Below are 14789 nucleotides of genomic sequence, written 5' to 3'. Positions count from 1 at the left end.
TTTGTGCTACTGTTGTTTATGCTGCTTTCATCCCATAGCCCACTAGCCTATCCTCAGGACACCTGTCTGGGGATGATATGTGGTTCTATAAACTTTTTAGATGTAAATGATAACACCAGTCCTACTGACAGGGGTGTTTAAGTGTTTTCCACAACTACATTTTCTTCGTATATCCTGTCTTGCTAAGAAGCTGGGGGTCAAAGCACAGAGCCAAGAGGGTTAAAGGGCCTAGTTTAAGGGCCCAACAGTAGCTGCATAGCAGAACTGGCACCGAGAACTGGAACTCCCAACCTTTTAATTGATAGCCCAAAGCTCTACCCAGTAGGCATCCACTGTCCCCTCTGATTACTAGCCGAATACTTCCACCACTGAGCTACCACAAGATGAAGCAACCCAACTGAATGATGGTCTAGTCAAGTAGTGTGAGACTGCCGGATCCAACAACGGAAAAAATGAAACTCTGTGGACGTTATATAAAGTATCTAATTCCTTCTGATGTTCCAGTAAAGCCCATACAGTACCATAGCCGATCAGAGGTGCTGATAGATTGAGGTTGGGAGGCAGATTTATTCCTGTTTTATAGTTTACATGCAGGCCAAGATGGATTAAGCTACATTTAAGGAGTATCTACATCTGGTTGATGCTCCTGATGGTTGATGAGCTCGGGCCAACCAGCTGACGATTCGCTTCTGGCTCATCTTAAGTTTTTGGATGAATGGTTGAACAAATCTTCTGTTTGAGATCACATTATCCTGAAGATGATATTCTGGCAAACCGGGATAATCTGGCCTGAGACTCATTTCCTGAAAATCAATACCGGCTAAAAGAGAGGAAAGACAGAAGTTGAGGAGAGCGTGTCGGATCTGTGTGAAAGAACTTACTTATTTATCATTATTAGTATGGAGAAATGAGGCATAGGGATTATTTAAGCTTACGAGGAGATATGTGAGTGATTTGAAGATTGGATTCAATTCTGGAGAAACCTGGAGACCCTCAAATCAAAACTAGATGGATGGACTGAACTCATTAGCCCGAACCATAGATGCTGAAATGCTTCCAACTTTACAGCATCAGTTTAGGGAGGGCCCTTTCTTGTTCCAGCCCAGCTTGACTGTTTCCCTGTGAACAAAGCAAGTGTTTAAAGACATGAGGAAAAGCTCTGTAAAAAAAACATGTCTCTGTATATATATATATATCATTTCATGTTTTCATTATGTTTGGTTTAATATATATATATATATATATATATAAATAAAGTATCTATCTATCTATCTATCTATCTATCTATCTATCTATCTATCTATCTATCTATCTATCTATCAATCTATCTATCATCTACGTATATATGATGTATCAATTATTATTATTATTATTATTATTATTATTTATACACAATTAACACAATAGTTATTACACAATTAAAAGTAGTAGTTTTCTATAAATTACCAATATATGATATAATACATTATTATTATATTATTTAGTATTATTATTATTAATTATTAAAATAAAAATAAAAATAAAATATTTTTTTGAACTATTGTTCTAACTTGTTTAAATCATATATTAAATATAAATCATATGAATCTATTTTTTGTGTTACTCTTGTTACTGATTTCATCCTATAGTCCACCAGCCCATCATCCTCAGGACACCTGTCTGGGGATGATATGTGGTTCTATAAACTTTTTACATGTAAATGATTGCACCAGTCCTACTTTAAAGTTTTTCTTCCATATGTTTATGTACTTCTAGTAATTAATGGTTTTTTGTTTGTTTTGTAAAGCTATAAGCACAACCGATCCATTTTGCAGAACCAAAACCAAGCCCCAACCAACCAAGAGCAACATCTTAGTCAACAAAGTCAATAACAAATAATCAGGAGGACATGCTTTTCTACCCTACCATGTTTATTTTACATTATTAATTATATTTGTTTGATGTAAATTTTAGGCTCAGCATATTTGTTCAACACATATCTTGTATTTAGAAAACCCACAATTAACTAAATGTTGTATTTTTCTATAAACTACACAACATTTGTCAATTATTAAGTGAAATAAAAAGGACAGTTGCAAAGTCTTTACAATTTCAAGACTGCCGTGATAAACGTGCCCCTTGAGTCTTGGGAAATTAAACCCAAGCCAGAAATGCCAACCAAGAGATCTAGCAAAGGAAAATATGGCACATAAATTCATAAGCTAAATCAGCCTAGTGTTGAATGCTAACAGTAAAAGAAAACCTTCCTATTTCCACCTCATTTCCTCCTCCACATTCATTATCCCAGCGATGACACCCGCGGATATTCACATTGATCTACAGTCAGTGTGGGACTGCCGGCACCCCCAAATTACACATCCATTCTGCCACATCATTTTTCTACCCTAATGTCAGGCAGACGAAGTTCCAGCTTTTAATATTTCCTTCAGACTCTGGTAATAATTTCACGTACGGACGTCCAGTTTGAGCCGAGAACGTATCTGAGGCTTGGCTTTACTGGAAGCGGGGTGGGAATTAATCTAGCAATCTTCACTTCTTCTCCTGGTTTTTTTCTCCCACAGTGCTGCCATTCCACAGAAATCAATGAGTCATTCAAACTCTGCCAGAGTTTCATTTATTCAGGAAGTCTATTTAAAGTTTGGGCTTTATTCATAACGAGAAAATTAGTGATGGGTGAACAGAATGAATATCAGGAACAAGCCAGTTTACCATTAAAGGTGTGTCATTTTAAACCAATTTTACAAAATGTCCCAACTTTTCTTCTGTCTGTCTGAGAACATATCTGAGGCTTGGCAAGAAGGTCGTGGGTTTGATTCCCAGGTGGAGCTGTCCAGGTCCTTTCTGTGTGCATGTCCATAGACAATCCAATGACATGCAGTCAAGCCAACTGGAGCTACTAAAAATGGCCATAGGTGTAAACATGTGTGTAAACTATGTGTGCGTTTGCTTTTGTTGTGTAAAGGACTGGCAACCTGTTTGGGATGTTACCTACCTTTCGACCAGGTAATCGTACCCATCACGACCCTGAGTAGGATAAAGAAGTGGTTTCCCAGTAAAATGCATTTCAGCTCTTTTAGTTAGTTATTGCACACATACACACACACACACACACACACACACACATTTTTTTTGTTTGTTTGATTAGCTGCAGTTCCCCAGGATCTTAATGAACTAAGTTTAACCATGCACCCAGTCACTGTCAGGAGTTTTGTATGTTCTTCCTTTGTCCATATGGTTTTTCTTCCACCTCCCTAAACCATATCAATAGATTAATTGGTAGCTCTAAGTTGCCCCTAGGTATAAATAGGAGTGTTGGAGAGTAGATAAGTGTGGATGCACTTTTATTTGCCAGTTAAATAAAAGTTTAGGAAAACTAACTGATGCTAAGAATTGTATATAATTATAATATTATATTATTATACATTACTATAAATGACAATTTCTCATATATACTAGAATTTTAATAATAGTTTTATATTTGTATTACTTTATTATTATCAGTTGTACAAAGTGAGACTCAAATAATAAATATAGTACAAATAGTATTTTAGAAGCATGTCCTGGTACAGACCAGCAATATTAAATATTAAATAATGGCATAAAGAACAGAAGAGTTTCTAATGGCCCGTGCACCTTCTTCTCCTTCTTCACATCGGTAACAATCAACCACCGGCTCTTGATTCAGACTCATCATACAGGTTCATCTTAAGCTCCCTGTACATCCAACCTAAATCACCAAACATGGTGATGTCCAACTCAACTCCCTCACCATCCCCAGATCTGATCCCCTCTTGTCAGAAACTTGGCCACGTTAAAAATTTACAGTCACAAGCACTTAGCGGCCTACTTTCTTCCCTGAGTTTTTCCATTTCTTAAGCAGTAATTTCCTGTATAAGCTCCTAATAACACACTCGGCCTGATGATGGATCATCTCGGATCATTAATTTATTCTAATTTAAAGTAATGAAGTCATTTTGAAGGGCTGCGTTGTGGAAGATCAGCTGCCAAATGTAGTCACTTAGATTTTGAGCGTTATGATACGGATCCATGTGTACGATCGATGGAGACATAGACGGGCATAATATAAAGCCATTTAATGGATGACTATTATATACTGTATATTTATTATTGTGCTTTATTGCTTTTGCAATTCATTTAATGTCATTTTATTATGCTCGTCTATCTTTCCATTAAACATACATAGCATATAAAATTTGATTATATATACACTGATCAGCCATAACATTAAAACCACCTCACTGTCCATTTTATCAGCTCCACTTACCATATAGAAGCACTTTGTACTTCTACAATTACTGACTGTAGTACATCTGTTTCTCTGCATGCTTCGTTAGCCCCCTTTCATGCTGTTCTTCAATGGTCAGGACCCCCACAGGACCACCACAGAGCAGGTATTATTTAGGTGGTGGATCATTCTCAGCACTGCAGTGACACTGACATGGTGGTGGTGTGTTAGTGTGTGTTGTGCTGGTATGAGTGGATCAGACACAGCAGCGCTGCTGGAGTTTTTAAATACCATGTCCACTCACTGTCCACTCTATTAGACACTCCTACCTAGTTGGTCCACCTTGTAGACGTAAAGTCAGAGACGATCGCTCATCTATTGCTGCTGTTTGAGTCGGTCATCTTCTAGACCTTCATCAGGGGTCACATGATGCTGCCCACAGGGCGCTGTTGGCTGGATATTTTTGGTTGGTGGACTATTCTCAGTCCAGCAGTGACAATGAGGTGTCTGATCCACTCATACCAGCACAACACACACTAACACACCACCACTATGTCAGTGTCACTGCAGTGCTGAGAATGATCCACCACCTAAATAATACCTGCTTTGTGGTGGTCCTGTGGGGGTCCTGACCATTGAAGAACAGCTTGAAAGGAGGCTAACAAAGCATGCAGAGAAACAGATGGACTACAGTCAGTAATTGCTTTGATATGTTAAGTGGAGCTGATAAAATGGACAGTGAGTGTGGAAACAAGGAGGTGGTTTTAATGTTATGGCTGATCGGTGTATATATACATAGGTTTAGTGTTCCTGTGTCGTTCTTTTAATACATGCCCTAAAAGTGTTAGTTAATCTGAACCCAAAGCAGCCTGGTTCTCCTCACCCTTCTAAAGCAGAAACCAGTGCAACTGATAAAGGTTATTTATCTCTGAACACTGAGTCTCTGTCTTGAATCAAACCAGCTTCATTCTCAAAGCATCCCTTTCAAAAAGTCTCCTAACAGGACTGGTCCCTATCAAAGTGAGTGTGAGTAGGAGAGATTTGCGCAATACATGATATCTTACGATAAAGAATCTGGTCCTGAGCTCAGTGTTATTAGTTAACAGACGATTCCTGTTCATTAAAACTGTGTTGCAAGCGTCAGACGTGAGCCAAATTCTTGGCCTGATTTGACGACGTAACGTCCTTGACTCTGTCTTATCTGCAGATTGCGCCTACTGGCTTCGCTCCACGCAGCAAAACACAAACCTGACCTCTAAAGCTTGTTGTTAAATTTCATTTCCTGATTATTTCTAACTGGTGTGGGGAGATTTTTTCTCTTTGGCCAGCAACTACAGGTTGGCCAAAGAGAAAAAAGAGAGAAAAAAAAAACAACAATAATGAATGTAATCAGTGAAAGAGCCTGGGCTGCTCCACCAAATATGGCCTTTCTACTTAGGGAAAATGATTGAGTGCAAAGTGGGCAGGTCTGGACGCCTTTCAGCAGACTGTGTTGTATGGAAACCTACGTTTCCATCTGCGATTTGTTCCAGAAATCTAATTTCAGAAGAAGGTAAAGGCATAAAAGAGCCCAGCGTACGTGCGTTTAGCAAATGAGTCCCAGTTTTGTGGAATATAAATTATGTTCTGAATGTTTGATATGGGTCAGAGTGAATGGTACCAGTAAGGCATCATTAAAAGTCAGAAAAAGCTTATCATGTACGTACCGGTTCACTAGACTCTGCTAACTGTCCTTCAGTCTGGCCATCGTTATCCCAATGCCAGGTCAATACCAAACCTCTGGTCACTGGTTCTTCCCAGTTGTAGAAGAGCTCTTAATTCACTGTGCAGTTATGTTACATTTTGTTGTTGTGACATCAGTGGTCCAAGAGACCCACATCACATCCCCACGTGTCCCCGGTGTCAAGACACCAGAATGACTGAATTGGGAGATTGTAGGCCTTATGGTTACAGTGGGAGCTTGTAGGACTCAAGTAGAATTAGCTAATAGGACCTAGTATGGAGTATAAAAGAGCTTTAAACCATATTATGGAAGGAATGGCAACTTACTGGTTATCCTACACTCTTAAGTTACATTATTATGACCGCCACTTAATATCCAGAGTAACCACCGTGTGCAGCAGCTAGATGGGCTGGGACTGACTCAATAAGGTCCTTGTAGGTGGGGCATGGGAGAGGATCCATAGACCATCGAGGTGGTCCCACAGATGCTCAAGTCTGGGATAGTACTTAGAAGTCTCGGTCATGCTCTTCCAACCAGTGTGGGACATTTCTAGCCGTGTGACATGTCTTATTGTTTTGCTGGAAGATCCCATCCGCCCCAGGAAAGACAATCAGCATGTATGGGTGTACATGATCTGTAAGGATGGATTCAAAGCCAAATCGGTTGAGAGTGCCGTCCACACCTTATTTAACCACTAAACCAGCTCACAAAGCGTGACCTCCTTCATGAGCTACGCGCTGCAGTCTTCGAAAGTAGGAAGTGTTCATAATAAAGTGACTAGACAGTGTATTATAGACTTCAGTGGTTCACACAGAGCCCCGACCTCAGGCCAAGCACCACTGGGATACATTGGACAGCCTCACCAGAATAGCAGAATAGAAATAAGATCAGCTGTTCACATACTTTTGGACACAGTGTGATACTGCTCCATAACTTAGTAACATTTAAAAAGAAAAATACCAAGTAAGCAAAATATTTCCACCCACTGTGGTTAAAACCAGCATTTCTTTTCCTTGATTTTATTAATTTCATAAGTTCGGTGGAAGACGCGGCCTCGCACTGGATCCCTACACCGCCAGAAGAGCAGAACACATCTGTAACTCCGATATTCTGTGGGATGACACAGTGTGGACTGAATGCTGCTTCTCTGTTGTGGTCAGGTGCCGAATATTTCGAGTGTACGACCGAATTCTTTGGCGTTTGGTGCGAGTTCTTTTGCATGCGTTTAAAATTCAGCTCTTACGTTCTGGAGAGTACATTTATTTTTATTTCAATATCAGTTTATTTATTTGCAGCTACTCTGAAACACTGGGCACAAGAACACACACTGGGCAGTGCAATATTAGTTCTTCTATTATGGGTAATTTAGAGCAACCAGTTTCACTCCTGCATTTTGGAAGGTAGAGAAAACCCTAAATGATGCCATGTAGGTTCTAGAACAAAATTCTTCTCAAAAACTGTCCAAAGGCAAGGATGTAACCCAGTTCCACATGATCCACATCACTGTGTGGCACCTACTTTACCAGAGGTGCCAAGAAACTTCCATTTATTAGCATTTAATACTATTATTAAAACTGGTTAGTTTACTGGATCATAATTGTATCATAATTGGTGGTCAACCAAGTCGGAGGGACTTGGTTTTGAACCTTGTCTATGAGAATCTTCCAGGTGTTTAGGTTTCCGCCCACCTTCCAAAAACTTCTGAAGAAGACCCGAGTAAAACGTCGGTGTGTAGTGCCTGTAAATGGATTGACACTTGGCCTAGGGTCAGTTTTTACCTACATAGTGTTTCCCAGCAGGCTCTGGACAAACCACAACCCAATTACGGATGAAGAACCATTGATTTGATAAATATATGGTGCTCTGCATTGGTTTGGCACACTGACCAGGCAGGGACGATCCTATCTTTATTATATTATTTATTATATACAGTTTGGAGGAACTCCAGTCACCTGCACAGTGCTCTGATCTTAATCTTAGTGAACATCTTTGGGATGAATTTGAATGCTGATTGTGAGCTAGGCCTTCTACTCTTCTGGTACATTCCAAGCTACAAGAGGCTACTAAAGAGACAAAGGTCAGGAAAGGTGGGGGCATTTCATATTCATTGTTTTTAAATGGGATATTCGACAAACTGATTATAAGGTGTCCACGTACTTTTGACCAGTAGTGTACAACTAAGCTGTTTGGTCTTTGAGATTTCTTGAAAGAAAACTAGTTATTAAGAAACCAGATTTAACTGGAAACTGGGTTCCGGTTGGGTTGGGGCCTCATTATTTACAAAAAAAGGACCTGGCAACCGTCGCATAATCAGATTTAATGATTTAGGGGAAACACCAATTAAAACATACCCACCTGCTGAGAGACACCAGAACTGACAGGAAGTAACATTTTGGCCCACACACTTTCAGGGTTGTAGCTACCGAACGCTTAGGGGTAACAGAGCGAGCTGCTCGGCGTGTGTCGGTGCAGAGACGGTTTTATTGGTTATTTTTCATAAGGCATTGATGGCCACCCAGAGAAGATGAGCAACCCTTTGCCAAAATCCCAACCTCTGGAATTCATCTTGTGCTGAGAAACAGGATCTCTGAAACAGCAGGATGGGACGTGAGAGGCCTCACGCAATTTACCACGTCTGCTACAGGGATCTGAACCACTGTGCAGGAAAAAATACTCTAGTGGACCTAGTGTTGACAGGATAGGCTCCAAACCCACCTTGACCTTGATCTGGATTAGTGAAAGGATGTTTAGGCCTAATTATTATGAAAATGCATTATGGAAATAAGCCAAAACATTAAGACCACCTGTCTAATATGCCGTCTGACCCTAAACCAAAACCTAAACTGTAACCCTAAACCCTAACCTCTAACCCTTAACCCTAAACCTTAACCCTAAACTTTAAACTGTAACCCTAAACCAAACCCTAAACCATAACCCTAAACCAAACCCTAACCCTTAACTCTAACCCTAAACCCTAACCCTTAACTCTAACCCTAAACTTTAAACTGTAAGCCTAAACCCTAAACCCTTAACCCTTAACTCTAACCTTAACCCTAAACCAAACCATAAACTGTAACCCTAAACCCTTACCCTTAACTCTAACCCTAAACCCAAACCCTAACCCTTAACTCTAACCCTAAACCGTAACCCTAAACCGTAACCCTAACCCTTAATTCTAACCCTAAACCGTAACTCTAAACTTTAAACTGTAACTCTAAACTGTAACCCTAAACCAAACCCTAACCCTTAACTCTAACCCTAAACCCTAAACCTTAACCCTAAACCAAACCCTAAACTTTAACCCTAAACCCTAACCCTTAACTCTAATCCTAAACCGTGACCATACACCTAAACCCCAACAGTGATAGCCTAGTGGGTAGAGCCTAGGGCAATCAAAAAGTTAAGAGTTTGAATCCCTGATTTGCCATGCTGCCACTGTTGGGCCTTTGAGCAAGGCCCTTAACCCTCTCGACTCCAGGGGTGTGGCACAATGGCTGACCCTGCGCTCTGACCCCAGCTTCCGAAACAACTGTACACATGTATATGCATATATGACAAATAAAGGCATTTATTCATGTAATCCTAAACCTTAACCCTAGACATGGACTCCACAAGACCTCTGTGGTATACGGTACCATCCTGGTTCTGTCTCTTCCACAGGTAAACAATGCACACCTGACCAGTCCGACGTCCAGTCCGAGATTCCAATGTCCAGTTCTGATGCCTGCACGCCCACTGTAGGTGCTCACAAAGTTAAACAGGGGGTTAAGGTGGGCACTTTGTCCCTTGGCATCAATGAGTCTTGGTCACCCAGTAATCTGTCGGCGGCTTGTTGCTTGTCCCACTTGGACCAGGAGTTTAGTAATAGTGTACTAACTGTATTCTGCACAGAAACACAAGGCACAAGAGAGGAATATATGCTGGATGGGGTGCCATCCGTTTTTTATGCCCTCACGGTGCCTGTGGTTTCCCTCCCGCCTCCCGAAAACATGCATAACATGCATCTGCCCTAAATTGCCTCTAGATGTGATTTAATAAGCTAACAGGTGAGTCATACCAACATTTTGCTCCAAGGGTTTGTGCCCAGTGTTTCCTAGTGGCACCAGACCCTATATGACCCTATATTCAGAATTGAGCATAAATAAATGGAAATGTACTTCTTATTCGGCCATACTTTGGTAAATTTGCATGTAAGACCAGTCTCATGCATGAAGAGTCATGCGCTGATCTCCACGTATTTTCCTCGTCTGCACAGCCGCCTCTGGATACTAACCAGGGTCCTTACACAGCATCAAAGACCCCACCCTCTTATTAGTTCAGTCTTTTCCCACCCAGCAGACTAGTGGCAAACTTTTTCGTACCCACTAGGGGGCGCCCAGCCGACCGGTAGCAGAGCTGTGATTCGAACTCGTATTCTTACAAATCCAGGCCATGGTACGAGCACCAGAAATACACAGAGTTTGTCTCAGACTCGAGACGACACCCGAGACGCCACGCCACCCACACGGACGCAAACAAATGATGTAAGGGTGCATCTGTTTCTCAGAAGATTTGAGGTTTCACATGCAAGGCTGAACATCTGAGGAAAGCTAAATGAAGCTCGTCCTCTCAACCACAAGCTCTTCTCATATAGCAGCACGAGCTAACAGACATACGGCCAGAACGTATCGTAAAGCTCCATGCAAAGCTTAGGAAGACTTACAGTGGTGTGAAAAAGTAATTGACCCTTTCTGATTGTCTGATTGTGTGACTCTGCATACACAAAGCTGATCTGCATATGAACTCACAGGTAAAAAGAAGCGGTCGGCTACTCCACACGTCGGAGGAGGGTTGTGTTAGTCACAGGTCTCCTCGGTCAGAATGGAAGTCAGCAGAGAGAGCAAAATAGAATTGGGTAATTGGATACAACTAGATTGGGAGGAAAATTGGGAAAAATGCAAAAAGAAATTCAACCCTCCACCGCAGACTCCACGCTTCTCAAATGACACAAGCCCCCTCCGACACATGCTCAATACAGACTGCATTTTTCACCTGCACAAGTCGAGTTCATATACAACCCCTGGCAAAAATTATGGAATCAACAGTCTCTGAGGATGTTCCTTCAGTTGTTTAATTTTGTAGAAAAAAAGCAGATCACAGACATGACAAAAAACTAAAGGCATTTCAAATGGCAACTTTCTGGCTTCAAGAAACACTAAAAGAAATCAAGAAAAATAATTGTGGTAGCCAGTAACAGTTAGATTTTTAGAACAAGCACAGGGAATAAATTATGGAATCACTCAATTCTGAGGAAAAAATTATGGAATCATGACAAACAAAATAACACTCCAACACATCACTAGTACTTTGTTGCACCACCTCTGGCTTTTATAAGTGCTTGCAGTCTCTGAGGCATTGACTTAATGAGTGACAAACAGTACTCTTCATCAATCTGGCTCCAGCTTTCTCTGATTGCTGTTGCCAGATCAGCTTTGCAGGTTGGAGCCTTGTCATGGACCATTTTCTTTAACTTCCACCACAGATTTTCAATTGGATTGAGATCCGGACTGTTTGCAGGCCATGACATTGACCATATGTGTCTTTCTTCAAGGAATGTTTTCACAGATTTTGCTCTATGGCAAGATGCATTATCATCTTGAAAAATGATTTCATCATCCCCAAACATCCTTTCGATAGATGGGATAAGAAAAGTGTCCAAAATGTCAATGTAAACCTGTGCATTTATTGAAGATGTAATGACAGCCATCTCCCCAGTGCCTTTACCTGACATGCAGCCCCATATCATCAATGACTGTGGAAATTTGCATGTTTTCTTCAGACAGTCGTCTGCATAAATCTCATTGGAACGGCACCAAACAAAAGTTCCAGCATCATCACCTTGCCCAATGCAGATTCGAGATTCATCACTGAATATGACTTTCATTTAGTCATCCACAGTCCACGATTGCCTTTCCTTAGCCCATTGTAACCTTGTTTTTTTCTGTTTAGGTGTTAGTGATGGCTTTCTTTTAGCTTTTCTGTATGTAAATCCCATTTCCTTTAGGCGGTTTCTTACAGTTCGGTCACAGACGTTGACTCCAGTTTCCTGCCATTTGTTCCTCATTTGTTTTGTTGTACATTTTCTGTTTTCAAGGCATATTGCTTTAAGTTTTCTGTCTTGACGCTTTGATGTCTTCCTTGGTCTACCAGTATGCTTGCCTTTAACCACCTTCCCATGTTGTTTGTACTTGGTCCAGGTTTTAGACACAGCTGACTGTGAACAACCAACATCTTGTGCAACACTGCGTGATGATTTACCCTCTTTAAGGAGTTTGATAATCCTCTCCTTTGTTTCAATTGACATCTCTGGTGTTGGAGCCATGATTCATGTCAGTCCACTTGTTGCAACAGCTCTCCAAGGTGTGATCACTCCTTTTTACCTGCATACTAACGAGCAGCTTTAATCTGATGCAGGTGTTAGTGTTTGTAATGAAAATTTGCAGGGTGATTCCATAATTTTTTCCTCAGAATTGAGTGATTCCATAATTTATTCCCTGTGCTTGTTCTAAAAATCTAACTGTTACTGGCTACCACAATAATTTTTCTTGATTTCTTTTAGTGTTTCTTAAAGCCAGAAAGTTGCCATTTGAAATGCCTTTAGTTTTTTGTCATGTCTGTGATCTGCTTTTTTTCTACAAAATTAAACAACTGAAGGAACATCCTCAGAGACTGGTGATTCCATAATTTTTGCCAGGGGTTGTATACTGATCAGCACTGTGAACGGAGAGCCACACCCTGATCAGCATTATTCCCCAGCCCTGTGCAGGCGCCATCAATCAGCCAGCAGGGGTCGTAAATGCACCAGTTATGAGGACTCCTGATCCGACTTGTCCCCAACCCTATGAACAACAGCCAATCGTTGTTCATATAGCTGCCCAGCCCAGCTGGATGGCGGAGCTGAGATTCGATACGATGTATTCGAAAACACAGCTCTGGTGTGCTAGCGTATTTTACTGCTGCGCCACCTGAGCGACTCGGTTGATTCACTAACTTAATCCTAATCCCTTATAGAATTCCCTTACTTGGTTTCAAAATAATGCATCAGTGAAGCCTGAGGCTAACTGTGTTAGCTTAGTAAGCAAGTATTGTGTCTAAATAATCTGCCTTACAAGTTCAATGTCTTATTGGAATCCTCAATACGTAGGCAGCTGCCCAGGTAGGTAGTAGGCAGCAAGGCAGCTCACTTGGTTTTCAGACAGACCCCAGGTGAACCCCTTACTGGGTTTCTGAGCCTTGATGTTGGTTTGGCCCATAATTGAAGTGTTGATCAATGATAATCTTGTAAATTCAAGAGAGCTTCGAAACGCGTCCGATCATGACCATGTTCGCTTCAGTAATGGCGGATGAACCGAGCTCAGCCCTTTATATAGGAGCTGCTCCATTATGACGTCATAATGTTCCTCAGCTCACCTGAAAGCTCAGCGCTGTCACCGGTGAATCCGACCGCTCTAATAGGCATTAATACAGTGTTCACTCATGCTATGATTTTAATAGGGTGGAAAGGATTTCAATGCCATATTTAAGGCTCTGGGGCTCCACCGAACCACAGTGACATATAGCCATTATCTCTAAGCATTAGTGACGTTTATAACAGGGCAGCTCTATCCTAATGGCTTCTGATTAGTACTGGACTTGTAATCAATAGATTGCTGGTTCAAGCCACACCACTGGCAATTTGCCACTGTTGGGCCCTTAAACGAGGCCCTTAACATTCAATTGCTTGGATCAATTGGATACTGTGAGAACTGTAAGTCGCTTTGGGTAAAGAAAAAAAAGTCTGCTAAATGCTGAAAACGTGAACCTAAATGATATGCTTCTGTGGCTCGGTGGGTGGCACTGTCGCCTCACAGCAAGAAGGTCCTGGGTTCGAGTTCCAGGTGGACCGGTCCGGGTCCTTTCTGTGCGGAGTTTGCATGTTCTCCCCGTGTCTGTGTGGGTTTTCTTCCGGGTGCTTTGGTTTCCTCCCACAGTCCAAAAACATTTTTAACAGCGCAGTTGTAGCCCCATGGCTTTTGATTAGTACTGGACTTGTAATCAATAGATTGCTGGTTTACGCCCCACCACCGGCAATTTGCCACTGTTGGGCCCTTGAGCGAGGCCCTTAACCCTCAATTGCTTAGAGCTTAGATCAATTGGATACTGTTACAACTGTAAGTCGCTTTGGGTAAAAAAAGTCTGCTAAATGCTGAAAATGTGAACCTAAATGATATGCTTACTGAAGAGTTAGGGGTACGGTGGCTCGGTGGGTAGCACTGTCGCCTCACAGCAGGAAGGTCCTGGGTTCGATACCCAGGTGGACCGGGGAGCTGTGGAGACGTGACAAAGCCATGAAGGTCTATAAATCGGAAAGTGAACATCGAGTTAAACGTTTAGATTCGGGCGGCACGGTGGATCGGTGGGTAGCACGGTCACCTCACATCAAGAAGCTCTTGGGTTCGATTCCCAGGTGGACCGGTCCGGGTCCTTTCTGTGCGGAGTTTGCATGTTCTCCCCGTGTCTGTGTGGGTTTCCTCCGGGAGCTCCGGTTTCCTCCAACAGTCCAAAGACGTGCAGTGAAGTGAGGTGAACTGATGATTCTTGTGTAACGAATAACTACAATTTCTGTCATGAATGTAACCAAAGTGTAAAACATGACGTTAAAATCCTAATAGACGAACAAACGTTTACGTTCACCCAACAAGCTTCCCTGTAGTGCAAATCTTAAAATTAAGCCATTTATTCTCCAGTCCAGACCACTCCCTGGTTCTGCCACGTGCCATCGAAGTGTGCCCCACCGACGCG

The 14789-nt window shown here is 41.7% G+C and overlaps 1 long non-coding RNA gene across 2 annotated transcripts; it reads right to left on the bottom strand.

Annotated features, from left to right (window-relative positions):
* Positions 1 to 557: 557 nt before the first annotated feature.
* LOC134321755 (uncharacterized) lies at positions 558 to 13295 on the bottom strand. Of its 2 annotated transcripts, none has more exons than XR_010013905.1 (3): positions 13118 to 13295; positions 936 to 1119; positions 558 to 820 (listed from the first exon to the last, which is right to left on the bottom strand). It is a non-coding gene; the product is annotated as an uncharacterized LOC134321755 (long non-coding RNA). The 2 variants fall into 2 exon arrangements; XR_010013906.1 differs by lacking the exon at positions 13118 to 13295 and adding an exon at positions 5953 to 6029.
* Positions 13296 to 14789: the final 1494 nt, after the last annotated feature.

This window comes from Trichomycterus rosablanca, chromosome 10, assembly GCF_030014385.1.
Source record: "Trichomycterus rosablanca isolate fTriRos1 chromosome 10, fTriRos1.hap1, whole genome shotgun sequence".
In the NCBI taxonomy this organism is placed as follows: Eukaryota; Metazoa; Chordata; class Actinopteri; order Siluriformes; family Trichomycteridae; genus Trichomycterus; species Trichomycterus rosablanca.
Note: the sequence above shows the minus strand (reverse complement) of the source record. Positions and strands in the feature narration are given on the sequence as shown.